The 8,682-nt window shown below is 40.8% G+C and overlaps 1 pseudogene; it reads right to left on the bottom strand.

Moving 5' to 3' along the window:
- Positions 1 to 393: 393 nt before the first annotated feature.
- On the bottom strand, positions 394 to 2,055 carry LOC129514618 (CREB-regulated transcription coactivator 1-like; annotated as a pseudogene).
- Positions 2,056 to 8,682: the final 6,627 nt, after the last annotated feature.

The raw sequence follows: 8,682 nt of genomic DNA, 5'->3' as shown, positions 1-8,682 counted from the left end.
GAAAATGCGCCTCGGCCCACCTCCGCCGTGGACCACAGCGCCCCCTCCAGGCCGGCGGCCCTGCCCAACACGCGGTCCGCATTTCGCGGGGGGCGGCGGCTCACGGCCCAGGTGGGGGGCGAGAGCAGGTGCAGGGAGGATCCGCGGGGTGACACGCGGCCTCCCGAGGGAGGTGGACAGCTGAGGGCGGGCGGGCAGGGGGCGCCTGGCGGCCTTGCGGGCTCAGAATCACAAGCTCGGCCGTTTGCGAAGGGTGGAGCGCGGCCGTCCTGGGCTCAGGGGGACGCCGTCGGGACCTCTGACCGGCGGGGTGACGGGGCCGGGGGCTGGGCGGCGATGTGCCGGGTGTGCACCATCAGGAAGGTGTCCTCGGCGATGTGCCAGGTGTGCAGCTCACAGACGGCCCATCCGGAAGGTGTCCTCGGTGGCCGGGCCAGCCAGGACCGTGTCAGGGTCGTTGAGCATGTGCAGTCCATCCAGGGTCAGGGGGGGCTCAATCTTGAGTTCATCCAGGGGGAGCTGGTGGTCGGAGTCGAAGCTGCCGTCCCCGACCCTGGCCAGTGTGCTGGTCAGTCCTTTAGAGAGGCTGGGAGGGGACTCTCCCGTCACTGTGAGGATGATGTTGGGGATGCTGCTATGGCTGGGGTAGCCAAGCTGCTGCGTGTCTGGCAGGCTCCCAAGGCCGCCTGCGAGCAGCTGAGTGTGGAGCCCGGGCTGCACAGGCTGCTGGAGCTGACGGCATTGTCCATCATGTTGAACTGCTCCAGTTGCGGGGAGCTCCCAGGGGAGAAGCCTTGACTGGAGACAGGTGAGGTGGGAGACAGGTTAGCTGGAGAGCGGGCAGTAGCGCGGTGCTGCTGCAGAGCCGGCCGCGAGGTAATGTCGATCCCCGTTGGCGGCTGGCCTGGGCTCTCTGGGGGGGCCTGGGGGACAGAGGATGGTACCGTGACCGCGACTGGGGGCAGCTGGGGGCCCCACATCAAGCTGGCACTTGGCATCAGGGGGCCGCCTGGGTGAAGAAGGCATAGGGCAGCTGCTGCTCCAGAAGCAGGGCATCCGTGGCCACAGCCTGAGTGATGGGTGACAGCTGGGACAGGGTGGGTGACACCTGCTGGGCCTGCTGCCTCCTCACCTCCGTGCTCGGGGACAATGGGCTGACACCAGCGGGACGGTGCAGTGGTGAGGAGCCTGCTGTGCTCATCCCCTGGCTGGCGCCGCCGATGCCCAGATGAGTCAGGTTGGCTGCAAGGTTGCCGGTGCTGCTGGAGCTGCTGAGCGCAGGGAAGGTGGGCTCCTCAGGGTCCAGTGGGGTCGGGAGGGGGGAGGGGAAGTATATGGTGGTCAGGTCGGGCAGGGGGCCCCCTGTGTTGTGGGTGGCGGGGATCAGGGCTGTAGTGTTTTCCTGGTCAGCGGATGGAAAGATGTTGATCCCAGGGACCTCACAGGACTTGGGCCCGGACCCCGTCTTCTCGGTGCCCCATGCTTGCTTAGAAAGATTCTTATCTGTCTCTGATGTGGTTTCCTCCATTCCTGGAACTGTTACTAGTAAGACTCTTTTCTGGTGTGCGTCCTGGGACCCGCCTGTAAAGGGCTCTGGCTGGGTGGGTGTCATTGTGCTCTGGTGCAGGGCAGAGTCAGAATTGGTCCTTCTGCAGCTGGTGTCCGCGGGCGGCGAGAGGTACACGGTGCCCTATGGGCAGCTGTCCACTGACATGGGCCGGCCATGTGGGGAGCCAAGCCGGCTACGCTCTCGGTATATTCTGTCCACCAGCCCGGGGTGCCGGCTGGTTCGGCTGTGTCCAGGCCTGAGGACTGGAAGGCCAGATCCACGGTGCCACTCCCAATCTGGTTCACGTTGGGCAGGGACCCGCCGTACTACTGGCCACGGCTTGGGCCCAGCTGCAGGTACTGAGACTTCTGGAGCTGGAGCCGCGTGGCCCGCGGCAGGCTCAGGTCCTTCCTGACCTCCTTGAAGGCTGCTTTCTCCTCTGCCTGCTTCTGGTTGTGCAGCGCAATCACCTCGCTGAATTTCCACGGATTGTTCGAAGTCTCCATCCTCTCGCCGCCTCCTTGAGGCTTGTTTTATAGACTAATATGTGACTTATTCTTGAGAATGTTCCATGTGCCCTTGAAAAATGTGTGTTCTGTTGTTTTGGATGGAATTTTCTGTATGTATCTGTTATGTGCATCTAGTCCAATGTGTTATTCAGAGACATTGTTTCCTTATTGATTTTCTGTCTCAATGATCTATCCATTGATGTAAGTGGAGTGTTAAAGTCCCTACCATTATTGTATTGCCATCATTTTCTCTCTTTGTGTTCATTAATATTTGTGTTACATATTTAGGTGCTCATATTGGGTGCATAGATATTTACTATTTATATCTTCTTGTTGGATTGATCCCTTAATCATTGTGTAATGCCCTTCGTTGTCTCTTGTTACAATCTTTGTCTTAAAGTCTATTTTGTCTGATGTAAGTATTACTACCTTGTTGTTGTTTTTTTTTTCTTCACCTCCATTTGCATGGTCAATATTTTTCCATCCCTTCACCTTCATCCTGTATGCATCTTTAGGTCTGAAGTTAGTCTCTTGTAAACAGCACATAGATGCGTCTTGTTGTTTTTATCTATTCTGCCATTATGTCCTCGATTGGATCATTTAGGCTATTTGCATGTAATTATTGGTAAGTAAGTACTTATTGGTATTTAAAAAATTTATTTTCCTGTTTGTATAGTTCTTCATTGTTCCTTTCATTTTCTCTTGCTCTCTTTCTTTGTGAAAAATGAGTATCTATAGTGTTTTGTTTGACTTTTTTTTTTCTTTATTTTTTGTGTATCTATCATAGGTTTTGGGTTTATGGTAACCATGCAGTTTATATGTAATATCATAAGCAAATAGTTGTCCATACTAATTGGATGGTCATTTGAGTTCAAACACACTCAAAAGGAAAGAAAGAAAGACAAGAAGACAGAAAGAAAGACAGAAAGACAGGGAAAAAGGAAAAAAAAGAAGAAACAAATCTTTCCCCCCTTCTCTTCCCTTTATATTCCTTTCTCCACATTTTATGTATATATCGCCATATTCTACACCTTTTTACTCATAATTTTTCTTATGTCTAATTATGGCTATTTCTTTTCCACTTAAAGAAATTCCTTTAACATTTCTTGTAATACTGGTTTAGTGATGATAAACTCCTTTATATTTGTTTGTCTCCGTAACTCTTTCTCTCCTTCAAATCTGAATGATAACCTTGCCAGGTAGAGTATTCTTAGTTGTAGAGTTTTTTGTTTTGTTTTGTTCTGTTTTTTCCTTTCAGGACTTTGAATATATCATGACACTCAATTCTGGCCTTCACACTGTCTGCCGAAACATCAGCTAATAGTCTTATAGGTTTTCCCTTATAGGTGACTTTTTGTTTCTCTTGCTGCCTTTAGGATTCTTTATCTTTAGTCTTTGACATTTTAATTATTATGTGCTGTGCAACTCCTTGGGCTCATCTTATTTGGAACTCCACTTCTTGAACTTGAATGTTTATTTTCTCTCTAGGTGAGGGGAGTTTTTAGTTATTATTTCTTCAAATAAGTTTTTTTTTTTTTTTTACACTCATCTCTCTTCTTCTTCTGGGATCTCTATAATGTGAATGTTTCCTCCCTTGATGTTGTTCAAGAGATCTCTTAAATCTATCCTCATTTTTAAAAATATTTCTTTGTGCTGTTAAGCTTGGGTGCTTTCCATAACTTAACTCCCAGATCATTGATACATTCTTCTGCATCCTCTAATCTGTTGATTCCCTCTAGTGCATTTTTTACCTCAGTTATTATATTCTTCCACTCTGATTGGTTCTTTTTAATACTTTCTATCTTTATTGAATGTCTCACTGAATTTTTCCATTCTTTTCTCCAACCCAGTGCGTACCTCTATGATAATCACCTTAAATTCTTTATCAGGCATATTGCTTATCTCTGTTTCACTTAGTTCTTTTTCTGAGTTTTTTTTTTTTTTTCTTGTTCCTTCTTTTGGAACATATTCCTCTGTCTCCCCATTTTGCTTGACTTTCTGTGTTTGTTTTTATGAATTAGGCAAAACAGCTCCTTCTCCTAATGTTGAAGGATTGGTCTTGTGTATGGTGATCTCTATGCAGATTGTGTGTGCTTGGTGACTTTTGCTTGCTGGTTGGAGCTATAAAATGTAGTTACTCTTTCAATCATGGCTTTTAACAGAAGAAATAGAGAAAATAACTAAGAATAATAAGAAATAAAAGAACATAATAAAATAAAAGAAAAATAAAACAGAAAAAGAATAAAAGAAAAAAAAGAACAAGAAAGAAAGGAACAAAATGAAAAGTAAATAAAAACAAAATGCGACAAGCTATATGAATTAAAGTAAAACAAATAAACAATAAAGCAAAACCCACAAAACCTCAGCTTGTTTTCTGTGCCCCAGTACCATGGGGCAGCTAGTGTGGGGTTGTGGGTCCTGGATTTGCTGAGGTCACAAGTTCACTGTGAGTCAGACTCTGCTCTGGTCTGTGCTTTTAAGGTGGCAGACGTGGGGTATGGGGAGGTAGGGATAAGAATGTTCCCTTTTAGAACTATGGCTTTTCCCCCATGTGTCCCAACATGACCAGGGTTGCTGTGGTTTATGGACTCTGGGATCACTAAAGTGGCAAACTCACTGAGATAACCAGACCCACCTGTTCTGGTGTCTGGACCCTTGTCCAGCTGAGGCTTTGAAGATGGGATGGGAATGTAGACCATGTGTTCTTTAATCTCTGTGACCTGGAGAGCTTCCCTATAGCTCATCCACCACTTGGCAGAGTTCTAGTGTTGTCTTTTTGGTATGCTGTTTGCTCTTTTAAACTGTGGGTTTCATTTTGTACCCAAGGACAGAGGGATCTGCATAATTCCCTCAGCACTGTTCCTCCTCACTGCCATTCACAGTGTAGGAGATTAGGTTTCTCTTTATTACTGTGTCTCTGTCTCTTGCTTTTCCTTGCAGTTTTCTTTATCTTTAGTTTTTCAGTAGTTGTTCAGTCAGCCCTCAGTTCTTCTTCAGGAGGAATCGTTCTATAAATAGGTATAATTTGGTGTGTTCCATGGAGGAAGTGAGTTTGAGGTCTTCCTATATTATCATCTTGAACCAAAACTCTCATTAAAGCATTATTATAAGGAATGTTTAAGTCATTGAAAATTAATACTAAGTGATTTAATGTTCTCAAATTCTGCATATTCTTTTTCATAATAAATTAATTTTAAACCACAGTGAAATAACACCTCACACCAGTCAGAATAGCTATCATCAAAAAGACAATAACAAGTGCTGGCAAGGATGTACAGAAATGGGAACCCCTGTGCACTATTGGTGGGAATGTAAACTGGTACAATCAGTTGGAAAAGAGTATGGAGGTTCCTCAAAAAAATTAAAAGTAGAAATACCATATGATCCAGTAATTCCATTACTGAGTGTTTACCCAAAGAAAATTAAAACACTAATTTGAAAAGATATATGTAGGCCTATGTTCATGGCAGCATTATTTACAATAGCTAAGATATGTGTCCATTGATTGGTGAATGGATAAATATGTGTGTGTATATGTGTAATATATATATTATGGTATATGTGTTAATATATTTTATATAATATTATAACTATTATGTATATAATGGAATATTACTCAACAGTAAAAAAAATGAGATCTTGCCATTTGTGACAACATGGATAGACTTGAGGGTATTATGTCATGTGAAATAAATCAGTCAGAGAAGGACAAATACCATATGATTTCAATTATATGTGGAATCTAAATAACAAAACACACGAGCAAAGAAGCAAAAACAGACACATAAATACAGAATACAAACTGGTGGTTCACAGAGGGATGAGGATAGGATGGGTGAAATTAGTGACAGGAATCAAGAGGTACAAACTTTCAATTATAAAATAAATGATAGTGATGAAAATTATGGTATTAGAATATAGCAAATAATAACATTGTATAGTGACTGATCATAACTACACTTACTGCAGTGAGCATTGGGTATTGTATAAAATTGCCAAATGACTATGCTGAGCAGCTATAATGAATATAATATTATATTTCGAATATACGTAAATGACAAAAATTTAAAATTAAATAAATGTATTTGAAATTATATAAACTAGCCTTGAATATTCCATTGGTGGACATAATATTTATTCCATACAGTTAATAAACATAGTATTTATAAATATTTCCAAAAATAAAGTGAATTAGGTCAACTTGATAAATTTGACAAATTGGTTTTTTACTAAATTGATACTTTGGAGATTAATATTTTGGTAAATTAGTCTGCTTCTTTATGGCAGGACTGGAATGAATTAATTACATTTTATAACAGGACCAAAAGATCTGGAAAGGAAATGAGTATCAGAGAGGGGAGTTATAGACCAAGAATATTTAAGAGGTTTAAATGCATGGATATTGAGCTAAACCACAGGATCGGATTATCAATCAGACTCACACGAATCAGATATTTTAGCCAATATAAAGCTTTATTAGTAATTTTGAGGATACAGGGGAACATATAAGCTCATGATGAAGTAGAGAAAAGGATAAAACAACTTACATGAGTCCGTGGGTCCTCCCTTTTGACATTGGTGATGCACAGCTGGCCTAGAAAAATAGATGAAGCCTCTGGATGATGTCTGTGGGCTTGTTCACAAAGCAGAAAGTGTTTAGGTTATGAAGCATCTCCATTCTATATCCCATAGAGTTGATTTGTCTTTACAGCATTCTCCAGGGAGTCATGCTTCAGAATCTGTAGGTCCTGGGTTTATTTACAGGTAATCCTTTGGATGGGATGTCTTACAAAGGGCATTCTACAAATTAAGACTTCTCCTCCTAACAAAACTCATTAGCCATTTTACATTTAGGTCTAGTTGACAAGCTTCAGGCCAGATCATTGGCTTTCTTTCCTTTAGACTAAGAATGTTTTACTGGAAAGGAAGTGACTATAGGATGGCTGTGTGACTCCTACCTGTCAGAAATTTAGTTGAATTTAAAGATATATTTTAATAAATTGTGCAAGAGAAAACATAAACACCAAAAAAAAAAGAAAAATGTAAAATCAAGACAATTAGAAACTCAAGAAAGATACAAGAAAGGCAATGATGTCATAGTGATTCACAGCTCTTCAGAGAACAATATTTACGTAGTTATAAAAATTAATCACATTTATGAATTGAAATTTTAGTCATGATTTTAGAAAAGATTGTAAATGTACAAACATATATGATATAATTTTGGAATTTAAATAGTAAGTAAACTGAAAGGAATAGAATAGATGATAAAATATTTATCTTACAAAATAAAGTCAAGCTACTCTCTATATTGTATGACAAAAAAATAAAGGAAGCAGTGTATTATTTTAAGTTAAAAGATTAACCAATTTTAAACTAAAATTAGTGATAAAATTCAGGTGAGAGGGCTGATTGTGTGGGAAAGAAAAGGAAAGATGATTAAGTCAGGTCTTCATAAATCATAATAGTATGTCAAAAGATAAATATCACACTAGGAAAATAGTAACAATTTATATAAAATGCATAGTATAATCTTGATATACATAGGGTATCCATAAACCAATAAGAAAGAAAAAAATACCAACTAGCTAAAGAAATGGACAAAGGGAATAAACAGGCAGTTTACCCATTTTTTTTAAAGTAAACGTAAAAATGGCCATGAAAGGACATGATGCTTTATTTTATTCATATCTAAAGCCTTAAACATAAAAAAAGAATGAAATCTTGCCATTTGCAATAACATGAATGGAGCTAGAGGGTATAATGCTAAGTGAAATAAGTCAGTCAGAGAAAGACAAATACCATATGATCTCATTCATATGTGGAATTTAAGGAACAAAGCAAATGAACAACAAAAAAGAGACAAACAAAAAAAAAAAAAACAGACTCTTAACTATGGAGAATAAACTGAGGTTACCAGAGCAGAGGCGGATGGGGGGATGGGTGAAATAGGTAAAGGAGATTAAGAGTACACATCATAATGAGCACTGAGTAATGTATAGAATTGTTAAATCATTGTATTATACAACTGAAACTAAGATAAAACTGTATAGTTTTTATACTAGAATTCTGGAAGGAAGGAAGGAAGGAAGGAAGGAAGGAAGGAAGGAAGGAAGAAAGAAAGAAAGAAAGAAAGAAAGAAAGAAAGAAAGAAAGAAAGAAAGAAAGAAAGGAAAGGAAAGGAAAGGAAAGGAAAGGAAAGGAAAGGAAAGGAAAAAAAGGCTTTGAAGGTAAGTTAATGAAGTAACATTTTTTTTAACCTATCAGAGAGGCAAAAACTAAAAATAGTGATAGTTTATTTTGCAGATCTTGGGAAATAGAAACTTTCCTAAATATTGATAGAGTATAAATTCATGTTATTTTATTTATTTTTATTTTTTTAAAAGATATTATTTATTTATTTATGAGAGATACAGAGAGAGAAGCAGAGACATAGAGGGAGAAGCAGGCTCATGTAGGAAGCCTGATGTGGGACTCCGTCCAGGGACTCCAGGATCATGCCCTGGGCCAAAGGCAGATGGTCAATCATGAGCATTTTAAAATAAACTTTATGGGTGTCTGTGTGGCTCAGTCAGTTAAGTGTCTGCCTTTGACTCAGGTCATAATATCGGGTCCTGGAATTAA

This window comes from Nyctereutes procyonoides, unplaced genomic scaffold (assembly GCF_905146905.1).
Source record: "Nyctereutes procyonoides isolate TBG_1078 unplaced genomic scaffold, NYPRO_anot_genome, whole genome shotgun sequence".
NCBI lineage: Eukaryota > Metazoa > Chordata > Mammalia > Carnivora > Canidae > Nyctereutes > Nyctereutes procyonoides.
Note: the sequence above shows the minus strand (reverse complement) of the source record. Positions and strands in the feature narration are given on the sequence as shown.